The sequence below is a fragment of the Anopheles darlingi genome, chromosome 3 (genome assembly GCF_943734745.1).
Source record: "Anopheles darlingi chromosome 3, idAnoDarlMG_H_01, whole genome shotgun sequence".
Taxonomy (NCBI): domain Eukaryota; kingdom Metazoa; phylum Arthropoda; class Insecta; order Diptera; family Culicidae; genus Anopheles; species Anopheles darlingi.
The window spans coordinates 45,011,702-45,031,023 of record NC_064875.1 but is presented as its reverse complement, the minus strand read 5'-3'; the positions used below and the strand labels follow the sequence as shown (position 1 = coordinate 45,031,023).

The window sequence follows — 19,322 nt, the reverse complement described above, 5'->3', positions numbered from 1 at the left end:
GAGAGAGAGAGCGAACTACGGCAATGACGGCGGGATGAGTCGGTCGCCGGCTCCGGACGACTGTGGACCTTCCTCCTGCCCACCGCCGGGGGCATGGGCACCGATCCAACGCTCGACGATCCCCGCTTGCCCTAGACACCGTCCCCACCGGTCCGTCCGTCCGTCCGTCCGTCGTTGTAGTCGACGTCGCCGTCGCCCGGGGCACGCCACGCGAGCTTCTCGTTGGGGTCCGAGACGCCGGCCACGAGAAGGGAAATGGCCGCGGGCGGTCCTCGCGCGCACGGCACAAACAAGGTCGTAGGTCGGTCTTCTCGCTTTCGATCTCTCACCCCCTCCACCTACTTCTTCCATTCCGCTCCTCTCTGTCTGCTCGCCGGCGATCTGTTGTTGCCATTCTGGCACGCAAAAGTCTCAACAACACGTCGGGCCATCTCGTCTCGTGCGAATCGCCGCGGGACATCGAGACCGCGCGGCCGCCACCACCACCACCATCACTGCTCGTGGTCCGCAGTAGGCTACGACGACGATGACGACCACGATGACGGCGACCACGATGGCGACGTCGGTCAGGTTCCGAGTGAGAATCGCCCTTCGGCGAGGATCGAAGCATCAACTCTCGTCTTGGCGCGATCGATCGAATCCAGGAATGACGCGCGCGCGCGCGCCTTTGGGAGCCTCACATTCCGGCACTTCCCAGGGCCCGGAACGATCATCTCGCCGGGAACCGGATCGCGGGTCCGCGGGATCGATTTTGGGCTCGGACGGGCTCGGTCACATATCCCACGTTCTCCTTTTTCCACGAAAAGGGACGCCAGCGGGCAGGACGATGACGACACACACACACACACACGCAAAACCAGGCAGCTAATGATGGGGGAAATATCTCATTGGTACGCCAGGTACCGCCAATTGAGACCGTTAGCCCCTACGTGTGGACGTCATGCAATGCCACGGAATTCTGAGACATTTTATTCCAATTCTACGTAAACGAAGACCAACATTAAGCCCTCTGGCTGCATGCACCATTGTCACAAAGTCCGTTTGCAGGACCTCAGGAATAGAATGCATCGGATCGGAACACCGACTTCGGTGAGGGAAATGAATGCAGTGGCCTCGGCACAAATGAAACCGATTAAAAGGTCGCCAAGCTACAAAGACAAACACACACACGCGTGCATGCACGCCAGTCAATAGCAATATCCCGGTATTCCGTATTCCGTTCCCCACAAATGGTTCCAAGTCATTCCGAGAATTCCGAGGGAATTAAAATTGAAAACTACTCCGCGCCAATAAACGGCGCAGTAGGCGGTGGTCCGTTGTCCTGAGAAGCAGAGAGGTGAAGGTCCATTTTGCTTCATGGGTGCATCCCCTGCTCGAGGGGATTCGAAGCTCGAACTCGAACTCGAGCAACCGTTGGGGTTCGGAATCGAAGGGAAGTGTACCCTCGGGCCATCCGGAAGGATCGAAGGAACTCAAGGACCAGGAATGGTGGTGGTGGTGGTGGCAGAAGCGAGGTCAATACCGAGTACTGCCCTCTCCCGCCGGGGGAGACACCGAAGCGGTGCCCTGGCCAAGACCGTTCCTTGGGGCGATTCTTGCTCAGCGTTCGTTCAGCGCTCAGCTCGTCGTCGTCCGTTGGGTCCGTTTCCGGGTTTTCCGGCGGAGAAGAGCAAACTTCAAAGAGGGAAGAGCGAGGCCACACACACACACACACGCACCGGATGTACGCTCCCTTTCGTCTCTTTGTCCGGTCTCTCTCTCTCTCATACACACATGCACATGGCTATACGTAGAGCATGCCCCAAGGACCTCCAAGGCATCTCCGGATAAAGAGAGAGACAGAGCGAGAAAGAGACCGAGAGAGAGAGAGAGAGGATGCTGCTGGTGGTTTCTTCTTGTTCGCCTCGATATCGGAACGAAGTCATACCCGGGTACCCCGGTTGGCCCTTCCGGGCATACCGAGCACCGAGATCCAACCAGCAGCAACAGCAGCAGCAGCAGCTGGCTCTGGCCCTGGCACAACGGAGCACCGGTAGCCGCCGCCGGCCAAACAGGATCCCCGATCCTCCGGTTCTCCACGGTCCCTGGTCCCCGGTCCCCGGACCTCTCTGCCGGTTCTCTCCCCGGAGGGCAGGTTCCGCTCGAACAAGAAACACGCTGGGGCAAGCAGCGCCAGCAACCAAGAATCGCTTAGAAATTGTTTAATGTAAAACTCCCCGAGGCCAGCTTCGGGAACGGCATCCCTCCCCTCTGCCCCGTTTTTCCCCGTTCCCAGACCCCCACTCGCGCCAAAAACCGGGATGATGATGGCTCGGTACGCTCTGTGGCCCTCCGGGGGGCTTGCTTGGCAGCAACGACGTCGGCAGCGGCGGCGACGGCGACTCGGCGAAATGAGTTTGCCTCCGAGGGTACATCGGGGTGTTTTTCGTGTGCAAGGCAATACCAGTACCGCACCGGTACACCGTTCCTTCCTTCTCTTCTCTTCCTTTTTCACTGGGGAGCACACACACTCTCTCTGTCTCTCTTTCTTTCTCCCTCGGATTGCAAAAAAAACGAATGTTGCCGCAGGAAGCTCGATTCGCAGGACATACACACAGCGCCTGCTGGAGGCTGAAGGATAGGGTAATGAGAAGGGAGGGTGACGGGGAGAGGAGGGTTTCGTGGTGCCCGAGGGGCCACCCCGTACCGGGTACCGGGGACCGGGCAAAACCCCAAAACGACGACGACGACGACGACGACGACGACGGCGACGAGGAGCTCGCCAGCAGATTATATCATTGTTTGAACGGGGATGCCCTCAGGTAACACGCGCGAGCCGAGGAGCCTTTCGTCCGTCCGCTCCCTCTCTTCCTCTCTTCCTCTCTCTTTTCCTCTTTCTTTAGCCCCTTTTGGCCCCGGTGCCTGGCGCGTTGGTGCCCCCCGGCGATGGAGATATAAATTAATCGGTAAACCATCCCTTCGGAGCAGAAAGACGCCATTTTTAACCTGAACCGGCAAACTGTACCTCCCTTCTTGCTCGTATCCTTGCACACCCCCCTGGCCTGGCCTGGCGCAAGGTGTGTGTGTGTGTGTTTTGGTCTCTCGATTTTTTTCTTCTTCATTTGCGTTTTTCGCTTGGATTTCGCTCGGGGGAGGGGGCCCGGTGTGGCCGCGACTTCTCGTACCGTTGGTAGCGCTTGTTTGCGATGTTTTTGGGCTGTTACTTTTTGCGTGGAGTGTAGTGTCGACGTGGCGCGGATGATGACCGTCCACGAATTATCCACCGGTCGGTCGGGTGGTCAGTTGGTCCGAAGCCTGGATTGTTGGATTTTTAGTGTCCTAGGTGGTGGGCGGTGGCCGATGGGCGATTGAATTGCAGTTAATTGTTGGCAGGTTGGCAAGGCCGCGCAGGATTTAGCGAAATAGAGGGGCAGACGCGTGGTAACCGGAGGCAATCCGTACCCGTAATGAGGTCATTATGTAGCACAGATTTGCGGATCAGTTTATTTTTGCTTCTAAAGCTGACTGATGAGCTTTGCTTTGTGCTCGAGTGTTAAGAACAGAAGACATAGCTAGAAATGCAATTCTAATGTTGATGAACTGTTGCTCAGTGTATAAGTGACTCTTAAACAATAGAAAAATGCATAATATGTGATCAAATTCAATGAAAGACTCAGTAAATTTAAAAAATAACTAGATGTCCCATTTTTCCTTCTGATGCGTGATCTGCAGACTGCTAAACAGCGGTTCTTAAAAAAAGTGACAATCAAGTTGATGTTCGAGCAAGAGGAGTGGAGAAATTGTAAAGGTAATATATAACATTAGCGGATAAGATTTTTTAGACAAAAAAAAATTATTATCGACTCTTTTTTGATTTTCGTTTGAAAAAAAAAAACATCCAAGTATTTCTGATATTTTCCGAATACGAACTAGTATATGACATTATCATGAAACTTTGAATAAGGATCTCTAGATGTTCAATTGTTAGGGGATGACTGCAACAGGCAGTCTGGGAATAGAAACCCCTAGCTCCAGTCCAGTGATCGTCGATCTAAGGTGGACGTGGAAGACGAAGACGAGACGCCGCAGACAAAATCTTGGCTATTTTTGTCTTTTTACGTAAATTTCTATTGCAAAGCACTAGAATTCTTGTGTTCCACGTGTCATTACAGCCATCTTTGTTGCTTTACAACTCCTTTTTAAACAATTCGTACACTTCGTATGGCTTTGCAGGGACTGCATCGTCAGTTTTAGGATCAGATATCTAGTCACCTTCTGGTTGAAGTGCTTGCGCACCCCTCGATTCGATTGATTGTCAATCAACACTGCAATTAGCAAACATATCAACATCTCGTCTTTCACTATCTCTCTTTCTCTCTTTCTCTCACTAAACCAACTCCAAGGGAACCACTGATCGGGCACTGGACCGTTTGGTATTGGTTGCGCCGTGGCCTTCAAACGTGCTCTCAATGCGGCGTATTGCAATTCAACTGCACCACCACAATTCGGGCCACGAGCTAGCGCCTTTCCCTTTCTGTTGTTTTATGCGAGACCCTCCACCCAATCCCCACCAAAAAAAGCATTCAGTTCTCCCCTCATTTCGTTTTATTATTTGAAACTAGTGTCCACGAGTGCCCACCGATGGCCGAGAGTCCTACGCGAGCCGGGACTGACTGACCGGGAAACACGGATGGAATCGTTCTGTTGTTTGCCCCGGCAACCGTCGCCTCGAGGACTCCTCGGGATGTGGAGGTCCCACAGGTCGCGAGAGAGAGAGAGAGCTCCATCAAAGGACCAACCTCTGGTAACCCAGCCCAACTCATCATCATCAGCATCATCATCATCATCATCAGTAACAGGCAACAGCAACCGGCGCCAGACTCCAGTTCCCAGAGGCACAATTCAAATAGTCCAACGGAACGACGCTCGAGGCGCACCGAGCGCGCACGCGGCGGTGGTGGAATGGAAAGCGAAACCAATGCAACCAACCAGCATTTGAATGGTAGCGTGGGGCGAGGGGATCAGTATCAGCATTCCAAAATGTAGAGCGAACGAAAGAGAGAGAGAGAGACAGAAGCGCTGAAAAAAAGGATATCATTCTGTTCCGGATCAGCACCGGCAGCGGAGAGCAATATTACCAAGGGACAGGGTACAGGCAGCGAAGGGGAGCCGACGCAAGGGGCCAGGTGATGGAGCAGAATCGGATCAGGATCAGGACAGTGGAGGCAGAGCGGTGGCAATGCGGGGATTGCAAAGCCGCGAGGCATTGGATCTGAAATAGGAAACGATCTCGAACTGGGACTGCGGATGGAATGGTGGATGCGGTGGCAACGGCAGGAAGAAGAGGGAGGGGAGAACCGCTCCCCCCGGTGGCCCTGGAGAAGCGGACGGGCAAAAAGTTAAATTATCCCGGAGCTATTTTTCATGAACTTCAATATATTTATAAACTTCCCGTTCCACGAGGCACTACTGGCAATGTACTGTGTGTGTGTGTGCGCGCGTGTGTGTCTGTATGCGAGAAAAGGTCCACCGGTCGCCCCGTGGATCCGGCGATACCCGCGGGCTATGGTGTCCGGTGTATCCAGCCAGCCAGCCAGCCAGCGAGCGAGCCACGAGCTCCACGAGGATGTGCTGTGTACGTTTGTGTGTGTGTGTGTGTGTGTGTGCACACATGTTTTTTGAAAGGTTCCGGTCCATCATCTCGCCATTCTGCCCTCTCCCTGGCCAGCGCTTGAGCGCTGGAAGCGCTCCTTTGACCTCCGGTGTATTGCGTTTCCGATCGCTGCGCTCGCTGCGGAACTCGAATGGAAGCTGCAGGAAAAAAAGGCGAGCTCCCTTTGGCGAGTTATCATCTAGCAATCTGCGAACTCAACAACAAATTCGGTGAGAGCATTGACCTAAACAGAATGACTCAGAGTGGCTCAGGTGCATTAACCATCTCATTGTTCACCTCATTTTGGGCACAAATCGAGGGATTACACGCACACACGCAGTGACAGTGAGAGAATGATGATGGGCTTCCGGATACAAATCCAACCAGCACCAACAGATCGTCGTCAACGAGTTTACACCGCAGGCTCCACACGACGGTGTGATGGTGCTGCTGCCACTTTTACAGTGGTGGCCAAAACATTCGCAATACCATTCCTCGTTGGTTATGCGCATCAGTGCGAATCGCAGTAAGCCGGGAGGTACCGGGGAGACGTGGCCTGCTGAGCACACACCAGGTCTACCATGGCACAGCACCGTGCGCAATTGCAAACAAACACACACTGGCGCGCGCGCGCACACACACACAGGTGAGTCGACCAGTCCTCGGTCGCTCGCTCGGTCCTCGTTTCAAACGAATCGCCTCCGGCCACCATCGGTTCTCCAACGCGAACGGGCCGGGTGGAGGTGCACACGGGCGCGGTGGACAAAAACCTTCTAACCATAAAATAATAATATATGAAATGAAAAGAGATGCAATTAAACCCGTGGGCCCTCGGCCGCAGACACCGGAGCAGCAGCAGCACCAGCACCAGTACCAGTACGAGTACCAGCATCAGCGCTAGCAGCAGCCGCCGGTTCAAAGTGAGTGCCCGGAGGCCGATAAAATGTGAATATACCATACATTATCAGGTTCTGGCATCGACGTAGATTTATATTTACGTATAATTTAGCCTCACGTGTCGGCGAGGACGAGGCCCCTCGCCCGATGGTGCTCTGGTTGTCTCCCATGATGCCGCCGGAGTATCGAGTGTGTCGGGCACTCGATCCCGCGCCTACCGTTCCGGCTGCCTCTGCTGCTGCTGGTGGTGGTCTCCATCAATCCACTCCGTACACACGGTCTCGATGTCGATCACCTCACAACGGGGGTCTTATCGGCAGTAGCGAGTGGCAGCCAAAATTTGTGGAAAATAAAATAAAACCCGCCCCTTGATACCGGTCGTCGTCCTCGTCGTTGTCGTGTGTCCCTCTGGTGCGAATGCACCGTACCGGTGTAGTGGTGAGTGTGGTTGATTAAGATCAAAATAGGACCCCGTTCGGCCGGCGGCAGCGGCGGCACAAAACATCAGTGGAGACTGCTGCTCTGCAATCATCAACAGCACACAATATAATGGTGCCTGCGTGTGTGTTCCTTATCAATGCAACCGTTACCGTGGTCCGTTCAGATATCGATGCTTCGCAATGAAATTCACTCCGGATAACGGTCACCACGGTGGCTGCACGGTTACCGCGGGCTAATGTTTTGCAATAATATTTCAATCAAAACCGATCCCGGCTGCGGTGAGCTGACATTCTAGCCCGCCCCGGGGGACTCATTTTGCCGAGGACGTATCGCGTCGGTCTGGCTGTCTATCACCATTATCGCCCTCCGGTCCGGTTTCGGCTGCTGTTGCGAGAGAAAAATCCGTTTTTGATTTATTATAAATTCAGCTCCGGCTGCAGGATGCTACGGTGTGCCGGAAGTGTGGTTCGCTTTGACACCGTTAACTTGCTTGCTCTCCGGAAATGGGACAGCGTGCCATGCGAGTTGCTTATCAACGGACGTGCAATCTCAGTTTTACCGCTTCAAACCGGACACAAACTGGGGCCCTTTTTCGAGGCATGTTTCCGGTAAAGGTTCCAGTTATGGTTGCAACCAGTGTACGGTGCACGATTTTTAGGTTAGGGTGCCTTTGATGCGATCTGTCATTTGATTCCCTCGCAACGGTCACTCATGCGTCCCGTTTGTTTGTTTACCTTCTGTACTTATCTACTACCGATGGCGATAATCGATTTCAGAGCCTGTAATGGACTGGATTTTAATAGGTTACTTGCACTGCTTGCACGTTAATGTGGATGTGTAATGTCTCCACAAAACACGCTCACATTAAGGACAGAGAGCTTTCTTTAATGAGAAAGAAATGAGTTCCAATGAAGGACATTTATCGCTGTGCAACGGTTTGTTGGCGTTTCATTCCAAAAACACATTCTCCCTCCCCCCTTTCAACCATCAGAAACGGGTCGGTATCGAGAAAAGGAAGAAGAAAAAGGGCATCACCACATGCCCAGCACCACCACCATCATCATCATCATCATCATCACCATCGTCATCGTCGGGTCGCAAGCGCAAAAAGAGGGAGCGACTTCCGACGACACACACACCTGTTGCGTGTCCGGCCCGGCGTCCGGCGCCAAATTGATGAGCTTCGAGAACGGAAACCGGCGAAGGGCGAGAGTAACCGGGAGGGGGCGCCCCAAACCCCCGGACCTCCCTTTGGTGTTCGTCCGTTTTGGTGTCGTTTTTCCCTCCCGTTTTCTCACGTTCTTTGCGCGCCGCCTCCCTTTTGGCGAGATCGTACGGACGGATAGCCGGGATACCGGGAGCGTCGGTGGTGGTGGTGGTCAGGCCAGTGCGTCCCTGCACATCAACCTGTTGCTCGACGGGTGGCGTTGTGTCGCGAAGGACTTGTCGCACGATGCTCGCACGGTGGTTCTCCGGCGTGGCATAATTTATGAACTGTTGATAATTAAACAGCAACCAGCGTTCCAGCCAGTGTACGCGGTAAGTGTGTGTGTATCCGTGTATGTGTGAGTGTGTAAAGGGATCCCTCTGAATGAATGGCGTCCTCCTGCTGCTGGTTTGCTGGTGCGAGTTTTCCCGGTTTTATTTTTTGTCTTTTATCTTTCTCCTTCTTTGTCCTATCCTAGGAGGCTGGTGCTGCTGCTGCTACCGTTGCGTTGTTTATGGCGTGCAACTGAAGCATTATGCTCGCTTGAATGGCTGTTTCATTCAATCAGCACCCGGTTCCACGGTTCCTTGGGGAGTGGAGAAGCGTGGATTAAATTACCGACGTGGAAGATACTTCCCCCTTCCTGAAGCCCAAAACGACCAAAGCATCCTTTCATCCTCCTGTATGCGAGCAGCCGCGCCATTGAGCATCAGAACGAAGCATCGATGCAACCGGCCGGAAAATGGACGGCCAACGGAAGGTTCAGGCGCGATTCAAACCGAGCGATGGATGCTGGAACGGAGATTAGAAGCCCGTTCGCACGCGGTGAAAGGCACGCGTAATGAGGTGGAATATCATAAGAATTTCACCAAACCCCACGATGCACGATGCACTATGGACTGCTCGCCGGACTAATATTGACGATTATGCGTTACAGGGCCTCGAGGGAACGCATCCCGTATCCCGTTGGTGCGATCTTCAAAGCCCGACAAGCCCAGAAGGTACCCGATACCCCGGTTTTCCTATCGAGGCGCCTATCATCATCAGCCTATCAGCCCTATGCTTCTCGAGTGCAATCACGGTGACCGGAGGCGTCGAGGGACGAGACCGGTTCGGTTTCCTTCGATTTCCCGTAATCAAAGCTCTTTCTTTCTCAGCGAAATCAAGGGGAAGAAGGGCGCGCTGTAGCAGCTACAGATGCAGACCACTTCGCTCATCAACCTCGATCGAACAGCGAGATGATGCTGATGATGCTGATGATAAACCAGACCTTCGTGGCCAAGGTACCAACCAAGCGGGAAAGCAGCAAGCAGTTCGCTCGCTAAGCGCACGGCATCGGCGCTGAAAGGAAGCTTCGATTCGTTCGGTTCGATAGCACACGCTGCATCCTGGTTGCATCAACACCGTCCACTAAGGCCACCACATTTCGCTACCGGATACCGGCCTGCTACAACTACTACTACTACCACCACAAGGCGGCCACAACTTTTGCCTCGAGATGATGGAACTGATATTGCCGTCCCGGAGCCCCGGAGTGTCGAGAGGTCGAGAGGATTTATGTACCCCCGGGGAGGGTGGAGGTCGGTGGAAAAGTTTTCCGATTTAAGTCAGCCAGCAAGGCCCCGAAAAGATGCTGTTTATTTATGCCGGTACAAACGGCACAAAGTTACTCCACAGCAACGCATCAGAGTTGGCTAAGGAGTCTGGTAGAACGTCAATTTGAGAGGAGAGGGCAACAAACAACTTGCGAGGTAATAGTATCAGGTACAAGATGCTATATTTATTCTCTAGGCACAAAACTGCATCTTATGAGAGGCATCAAGAAAGAATTTTATGGGTCCTTGAGGACTCACTAACCGTTAACTTATGAGAGAGAGAGAGAGAGATGATAAGCCAACCATTACACCTGTACTCCGACTATCTCACCTCAAAATAGTTCCAAAGCCACGCATTTCAGTTTTCAAAAGGGGAAATAGTTCAATCGAACTGTCTGAATGTTGCCTGATTTTGACGGCCGATTGGTCTATCGAAAGCTACCATCCAGTACTACTCTATCGACCCTCGCCCCCCTCCTAGTAATACCGCAGCTTTGCTACATCAAACGAACTGAAAGGTGCAGTGAACTGCACACCAACGCAACTGCTGCTGCTGCTGCTGCTACTGTTGCACCGAATGCGGCAAATCAACATCACAAACAGCATCCAAATACGCATTCCAGGGGCCGGGACTCGGTTAGTTATCGGTTGGTCCCAGGGACCGCTGCACAATGAAGTGTGAATTTCGAATGCCATTGCACTGCCGATCACCCGGTTTGGTCTCCACGTTTTTCCACTTCACCGAACGCGCGGCCAGCGTACGGATATCAAAATTTTATTCGATTTATGGCCGGGACGGGCCGGGCCTGGGATGGCCTGTCCGCTGGAGTAGAAATAATTATTGGCCGGGGTTTCGGTTTTCGCAAAATGTTTTTCCATAAATGAACGATTACGCACACCACCCCTGGCCCCGGATTCCGGATCCCGGATCGACCACTCCGGTGCACCGGGCCCGGTTTTGGAGTGTTTGATTTGGCATATGCAGCAGAGCGCTGCTGGTACGCTTCCAACCTTCCCAACCTTCCCTGGACCACCGCGGAAAACCACACACCCGGAAAGTGCAAATTCGGGTTCCGGGATTTGGGGCTTGGGTTTGGTTTTCTCCGGGACTAGTGCTCGCTTTAGCTACGCACGCGTGTTGTGTGCGCACGATCAGACACTAACCCAGCTGCGAACAAAATGCAATTCCATGTTGATGTGTGTGTTTGTGTGTCTGTGTGTGTGAGCGGGGTTTGGGTTTTTCGTGAAAATTCTGCACCGAATTTCGTTAATTGAACGCCAAAATGGAACGCTGGAGAAGGAGAAGGAGGGTCGGGTGAAATCCTGGATACGCGTCAACAGTTTGGAAGTTGAAATCGAAATGGGATCAATTTCTTTCCAATTCACAAGAGCAAAAATACAGAAATGTGTTTTGATTTTCCTCTCGAAATTCGGGTTTTATGTTTCAGTTTTACTTGTCACTGGAAATCAATGAACTTTCATTCGTTCGTAAACATTTGATGGTATGTTTAGAACAGTTAGTTATTAAATATGTTTAATAGTAGATGAACAGGAAGCTCGAATGATAATTATATGTCTATAGTTGATATTATGTGTTTAGATCAAGATACCTTATTTGTAATACTGCATTGGCGTTAATTTATTTAAGTGCTCGCTTCTAGTGGTGACATTTTTATCAAATAATAATTTTGCTTAATAAAATAGCCAGGAAAGATGCTCCAGCAAGTGCATAAACATCTTTATGATAGAGAGTGTCGCGTCAGTGAATGGTGGCATAAATATTTTATTTTGTAACATGTGTTTTTGAATGATGAAGCGGTTTGTTCGAAACCAACGTTAGAGTAAGGTGGGGCAAAAGTTCGAATTAGGGTTTTCTAGAAGACAGCTCCACCGATTCGACACTATACTCGTGTGAAAGGTCTTGAAATCACCTCATCATACGTGTTTTTGTTTTTCGTTTGGATTACAAATGTTAGAGAAATGCGATAACTTATAATTTTTGCGATTTCGATCTAATTTTATGAGTTTTCGGAAACAGTATCACGCCTCGTGGACATTTCCTACATCAATCCTTCATAAGCGACGAAAACACAAAATTAACACAGATTCTGAATTATTCTTATACTGGAATGCAAACGGAAAGTTTTGCAATTTACACTTTTTCAGAAATGTTCCTAGTGGGACAAAATTTCGTTTTTATCGTGGGGCAAAAGTGCGAACTAATTGCTAGGGTAAAAATAGGAGGTTGTGGGTTGTATTTATTCAATTTCTTTGAATTATCTGTCTCAAAATGGTATTCTTAAAACATAAAACTGTCTTTTAACAGTTATTCCTCAAGTTGTGGTAGAGTATAGTGGGACAAAAGTTCGAGTGGGGCATAATCCATCCAATAAACGCAAAAAACTGTTGCTGTGAATCGTTGAACTACTTAAATTGCAAAAACACAGAAACTATACACATTACTTCGTGAATTACTTGATTGATTATTGATTTTAACCAAACAAATTGTCATTTGATCGAGCTGGTAATTTTACAGTAGCAAGATAAACATGTAATGTAAATTGTAATTCATGTAAATGAATAATTCTGTGCTTTTTTTTTAAATTGTAACTTTATTTCATTTATTTTTTAAAAATGACAATCTACTAAACCCGAACTTTTGCCCCACCTTACTCTATTCAGCGTCAGTGTCCCTCGCAGCGTCATGATCCTTTTGAAATTTGGAACATTTCATTTTCCCACAACTTTTCAATTATATTTGTTAATACTTTTTAAAAATGAATTTGTATAGGGAGATGTTTACAGGAAAATTTTTCAAAACAATTACGGATTTGCAGGTCAAAATGCCCCAAATTTTTGAACATTTTTTTTCATACAGCAAAATATTCAAGAACCATTTTCCAGCTTTCATAACTTGCAGATTCCGTACTCGAAATATGGTACTTTCGAATATTATTGCTTTAGAACACTAACTGTAATTCAAACTGGAAACACTTTATGACAACCAAATACACCTAAAAAGGGGTTGCGATTCGCTGAGCATTTCACTCCGAAAGGCTTTCGATGCCATCTTACAATTCATTGCACTGAGTATTTACGAACGCCAGTCCCGCTTACCAAGTACGTAGAAGTGTGACGCTGTCTCAAGTTACATAACTCATTTATTTTCTCCTCTATTTTATGCCTCTTATCTCGGAGAGTGATGATCATGCTGTACGGTGTACTACACGACACGACACGGCCAGGTGCATCCACTTGCATCCCACATTTTACCATCTGGCCCCACGCCACGTTCTACAATCGTAAATAGCACGCGGGACGCGTAGCGGGAGTGTTATGAATGAATGCCCGCAAGAAGAAGAAGAAGAAGCAGGTTGAAGACACCGGAATAATTCCTGTTATCCTGGCGAAAGCATAACCGAATGAGCTTTCCCCGTTCCCCTCATAAACGTGGTCGAAGCTAATTAAACCGTTAACCGGTGGGTCCGGATGCGCGTACGCTTCTCATTCGCACTATCTCTAGCCTTGTGTCCCCTCCCTCTTCTTCGTTGTCCTCCTGTGATGCTCCGGCCCAACGAGTCGTCTAACGAGCTGCAGAAATGCAATCCGTGGCGGACTCGACATAAACCAATAAAACCATCGGACCAGCAGCTCGATTGTTACTACTTTGTAATTAAGTCAGGCAGATGTCTTAATTACTTTTTAATTGCGGTTCCCGTGTCCCGTGGTTCCCGGGTTCGCGATCCAGTGTTTGTGGTTTGTGCGGTAGTGTAAAGAGCCGGTCGGAGAGTTATGATGCTGGATGGTTGTTTGCAGCGAAAGCACCAAGAAAACCACTCCATTCGCGCTTGTTGTCCCCGGCCTGTTCGCGCATGGTAAGGAGCATCTGGCGATCCGCCACGACTCCGCGAATCCGCGAACCCGGAGCGGAGCGTCATACAGTTGCAGTGCCAGCCGCGCACCGCGCTAATTGCAATGCTCGAGACAAGGTGCACCAATAACGCGCGCATTTCGCTCTCTTTCCGTCGTCGTCGCTAAAAAGAGCATGCAGGGTATGGCGAGGAGTGTGGTTTGGTACACCTTATAGACTGGCGGCCTCCGGCGACCCTCCAGCGTACTCTGCCGATACCCGGCAAATGATTTGTTTGCTCCTTCCACGACCACGACGACCACGACGACCACGACGACGACGATGATGATGACTGTGGAGTAGCGCGTCTGCGTGCGTGGCTCCGATCGTAATCGTTTAGCCCCGGTTTGGCGCATCGAGTCGGGCCTGGCATGGCATTGCGCCCCGCGGTCCTTCAGCCTCACGCGTTCGCGCTTACTTTCCGCTCACTTAGCTGCCAGCCTGATTAGCTTGACGATTTTGTAAAGGCACCACTACAGCTGCTGCTCCTTCTGCTGCTACGGTCACTCCACCGTATCTGCAGTCGCAGTGAAGAAGTGCCCCGAAGGCACACCACACCGGAATGGCGTTCATCGTCGTCGTCGTCGACCACTGCCACAACCTGCCTGCCTGGCCAGACCGGCATTCTGCCTCCGGGGCCGATTTTGATATGTAAAACATGCAATCTCTGGGCCTGGGACTGGCCTCCCTATAGCCTCGGGCACAAAGCGCGCGCGCGCGGACACAACACAACGGCCACGATGTCCCGGAGTACTCGCGGGTATTCGGGCGCGGCGCCTTTTCGCGGGGTCGCGATGCCCAAAGTCCACGTGGTCCGTGCCCCGGTCCATTTCGCGGTAAAACGGTGAGCATTCGCGAACGCGAGTCCGTCAAATCCACCGCCGTGGCAACGGGACACTGGCGTCAGTGAGCGTCATTAACACGAAAGCGAGCGCACACACACACACACACACACACACAAACACACACACACACACCCCGTGACCGCTAGGGCTGGTCAACGTTTACGATGCTTTAAAGATGTTTACATCTCCGTAGAAGGGCTTTTTAATGTAATAATGAATTGTCGTGTAAGCGGCTCATTTGCCGGTGCGGGAAGTGCCCAAGCGTACGATTTGTTGTCTGGTCCGGAGGTGGTGGACCAGGTTGGATCCTAGGATTTGTCCACATTGTAAAGGGTCTGGTTGGACATGGAGTGCGTAACGATGGCAGTACGACAGCGTTGTTCCGTTCACTACCGAACCATGTGAGAAAGTTATGTGCGATAGTAAAGTTGGTTTTGGGAAAAGAGAGCAAAAATGAGATGTTGACAGAACGGATAAAAGAGAATAACGGAAGAAAGAACTACGAAAAGATAAGTGTGATAAAAATGGTGAAAGGATATGAGCAGAAAAGATGGAAAAATAGTACTAAACGATGCAAAACTATTAGTAAACAAAGAAAGGTGGTGAATTGTTACAACCGTTTTGTACAACATACACTTAGTGCACCAAACAGATTGAAACAAATTGCAGAACATGATGCAATATTGAGCCGAACGGTTCCAGTACATAAACTCAGTACTTTCTGCTACTTTTCGCCTCCAAAAGCGGCATTTCATCGCACTGCAATGTTTCACTTGTCCAGAAATAATCCTCCCTGGTATATAGCGCTAATGCAACATTGACCGTTTAGGACGGTCAGAATGAGATTTTCATGTTTCTTGCTTTCGTGTGTATCAATGAAGTAAACATTAAATCAAACGATCTGAGCTTTCTGCAGTCCGATTGGAAATATTCCGTCCAAATTGTGTTCAGGCTTTCATAAGGCAATGAAATGATCAAATTTTACTTTTTGTCAAAGACTTTTGCAGAAACATTTTACATGCATGTATCAGTGCAAAGCAAAAATGAATATTACAAGGCGTTCAATGGGCTTTCAAAGTCAATGAAAGTTTAGTTAAAGCTGAACAAAGAACAAAGGGACACAAACAATGGAGAGCAAGGATAACTAATGACACAAACGAAAGCGAGAATCAAATGCAAACAAGAATCAGTTAATAACGAACCCTGGAAAAAGAAATATGCCCCTTAAACATACGAAGAAACATCGCCGAGCGTGCGAACGACGACACAATCTTCAATTCGCTTCAAAACTGAACTAACGCGCACAAAAAACAATAAAAGGTCCTCCAAAAAAAAGTGTATCATTAGCCAATAATAAGCATTTGGTGTACGCACACTGATCTGCAAGGTTCACTTTTCCCGAAACCCGAAAAGTGCCAACAACCCCCCGATCGGTGCAGCTCTAATGAAGCTGTCCGGTGAAATGTTATAATTACGTGAAGTAAAAAACCGCAACTCAACTCAACTCAACCAACAAACCAGTTGTCAATGATATGTTAATGTCGCGTAATAAAAGGTAATTTTTTTTGCGCAAAAAAGTCGCGACTGAATGGCTTGGCCAAGAAATGGCCGCGCGCACCATAAAATGGCTCCGTAGTTAACACAGCCGCCAGCGAGTGCACACACACACACACACACCCCGCAGAACACCCTGTCCTTGCACCCCGTGGAATGGAAGGTCCCGAAATGTGAGGAGGGAGGGAAAAAAATGGAGCAACAAAAAGGAGTTCTAGCCGCAGGGCCATCGTGTCCCCTCCCAAGCTCAGCGGTACCCCCTCCTTGGTGCTGCACCTTCAGAACCCCCGCCATGCGGTTGTGTCGCGTTCCGGCATTCCGGCGGTTGGAAGAAGGCTGCAAGAAACGAGCGGCGTCGAGCGCCCTGGAAGCCGGCCGGTTGCTGCCTGACGAAGGTGGGGCCCGCACCGAACCAATCTCCGTCCGCAGCTCCTTCTACCTTCCACCAAAGCGATCGCCTGTGGCCGCGTGGTCGTCCGCGGGGCTCCGCGATGCGCATGTTTGGGGCCACATTTCGTTCCGTCTTCTTCTTCTCCTTCTCCTTGTTCTTTTTTTTTTCTTCGTCGCCTGCTTTGTTGTTTCTGCTGCCGTCGCTGCTCGCTGTGCTTCTCTTGCATTTTTCGTTTATCCCTTCGGGGCGTCGGTGGCCAGCACCGGCATGGAGACACCGGCATTCCGTGGCGGCCAAGGACCACGATGGTCCCGCGCTCACAATTGCCGGTAAGGTGCCCTCGGGGCGGTGGGAGGTCGGTCGGTTCTCGATCCTCGAAACATACTGCACCATTTGACAACGAGCGGCGAGCGTCGAGCGACGGAATTCGCTGGCCGTGTGCTGGCTGGCTGGCGTGTGCCCGGCGGCCACTCCGGAACTGAGGCCGAGGCCGAGGCCGAGGCGTCTCCTCCGGTTTCTTCTTTCCCACCTTCCCCAGTGAACCCAGGCAACGGTCGTTGCAAGCGGCCTCATCATCACCACCGAAGGGCGAGTACGCCAGGCCTCGGCATACCGAGTGAGTGAGAGGCCAGAAAAATTAGGAATCCATCCCTCAAAGCAACAGAGAGAGAGAGAGAAGAGGGATGGTAAAAAAATGGAAAACTTATCCATCCTTCTCCGTCACTCGAGGCCTCCCAAAAAAAAAAGGGCTCCAAACAGGAAACGAACTCCTTGCTTCGTGAACTCCATGCACCATTATCCTTGTGTACGTGTGTGTGTGATTGTTCGGAACTCTGGAGGCTCTTTCTTCTGTTCGGTGCGGCCGTTAGCCCGCAGCTTTCCATCCGACATCCGAAACCAACTCAAAACGCAATCGAGGAAGAGAGAGTGAGACGAGGAAAAGGAGTCGTCTTCTCAGTGCCAGCGGGCCCTGTCCTGGCCTGGCCTGTTCAGTACCCGCCAAACAGCCCGGTTTCCTGCTGCCCGGTTTTACCCATCCGATCCAAAAAGGGGGCCTTCGCCTTCGAGAGCCTTCCGGGCATCGCGAGCGGCCCAAAATGCGAAAACAAAAAAAACCGAACGAGTCCACGGAATGCAGGCGCAAGTTCGCGAATTTTCTCCTCTTCATTTTGGGAGGTGTTGAAGGGATGAGAAGGGGGAGGCTTGGCCTCTGCCTGTTCGGCATCACAGTTATGCCGAAAGTAAGGATTGAAACAGGGTATATGATGCGTGTGTGTGTGTGTACGAAACAGAGAGAGGATCCTTTTGCTGTGTCCTTCTACATGTCCTTCTCCTTCCTTAACAGTTGTTTCAATTAGTTGCAACTCCTCTCTCACACACACGCACACGCGATCGCTCTAATAAGCGAAAAGATTGATTAGAAGAACGAACACATTTTTGGGGCACGAGCCAAGGTGCTAATCGCCACTTAACACCATCATCATCATGACCATCATCATCAGAAGCGTCAATCCTACCTCCTTCGCTAATCGAATCGTACACCGAATCGAGTGTTTGTTCGGCGCGCGGCGCGAAACCACGAACCGAAGGATCGCGAAATCGAAACAGCTTCAAGCACAACGCAGAGGAAGCCCTCCGGGAAGACGAACGGACCGGACCGGTTGGAAATCGAAGCGAAAATGAAGAGCTGAGTGAGAGGAGAAGGGAGACGGAGACAAGCGGAAGAATGTTTTCGGTTTTCGGCCCTCTGTCCCCGGAGGGGGGTCTTGATAGAAGCCAGAAGACGAACGAAACGCAGAGAGCATAAACAGAGCATAGCAACGGTGGAACATCAACTCTTCTCGCTCGCTGCTGGAACACTCAAATCGATCGCTCGCTGCCTGGACGGTCGTCGCTTCCGGGCAAGGATAACGCGAGCCGCGGCCACGTTTGCGACGACGACGACGACGACGACGGACAGATCATCGGCGTACCGGCAAATCGGGCAAAGGAAAACAAGTCCTCGTCCTCGGGCACGGGACTGGACACACCATTTGTCGTCTTCTCGCGTCTCCAGTCCTAGATCCCGTCGGATGCGGATTCGATGCAAATGGTTCACCGCCGGAGGGCACGGATTCACGGAGGGTACGGGACACGGGAAAAGGCGCGGGATAAAAAAAAGGAAAGAAAAACATTCTCCAGCCAGCAGAACCGCTGTGGCTGTGTTTTTTTTTTGTCGTTCTGCTCCCGGGAAGGGGGCTTTGCAAGACGAAGATCCGATGCCAGGGAAAGGAGTAGGGGAAATGCAGCAAAAGGGGTTCGCTATAAATATGCCGCTCTATGACGATGCGACGATGCAACACCTCCCTCCGGGGGATGATCCGCTACAATGTGTACAAGTTTCTAGGAGCAAAATGTAGGATCTCATTATCTCAACTGTAAACATTGGCATCAGAATCTGGACACCAAAAAGGGACGCCACCTATCAACGACTAGCGATCCACCGACAACACACAAACACACACTCGCACTATCTAAAAAAGGCAGAACGGGTTCCATCGTTGTCTGTCTGGAACACTCTAGACAGTCTCGAGATGCGCCCTCGTTCGTTGCACAATCCAGCACAAACTTCTTATCGCATCCTGCCCCCTCTTATAGCACCCTTCCCTCACCCCGATTTGACTCTTTACTTTATTTCAATGTCACCCTTCGCAGAGCACCCGCACTACAGTGATAGTGGCTCGACGACGACGACGACGACGACGACGTCGAAGACGGATCGCAGCTGATCGCAAAACACAATCACACCACACGTCTGATGGACGATGCCCCTAGGTAGGATGGCCCCGATAGGGGGGGGGGGGGGGGGAT

At 50.9% G+C, this 19,322-nt stretch overlaps 1 protein-coding gene across 1 annotated transcript in view; it reads right to left on the bottom strand.

The window, feature by feature from the left end:
* The window catches only part of LOC125954637 (BTB/POZ domain-containing protein Tiwaz), a 44,034-nt gene that overhangs the window by 21,201 nt on the left and 3,511 nt on the right, over window positions 1-19,322 (bottom strand). The window lies entirely within an intron of this gene.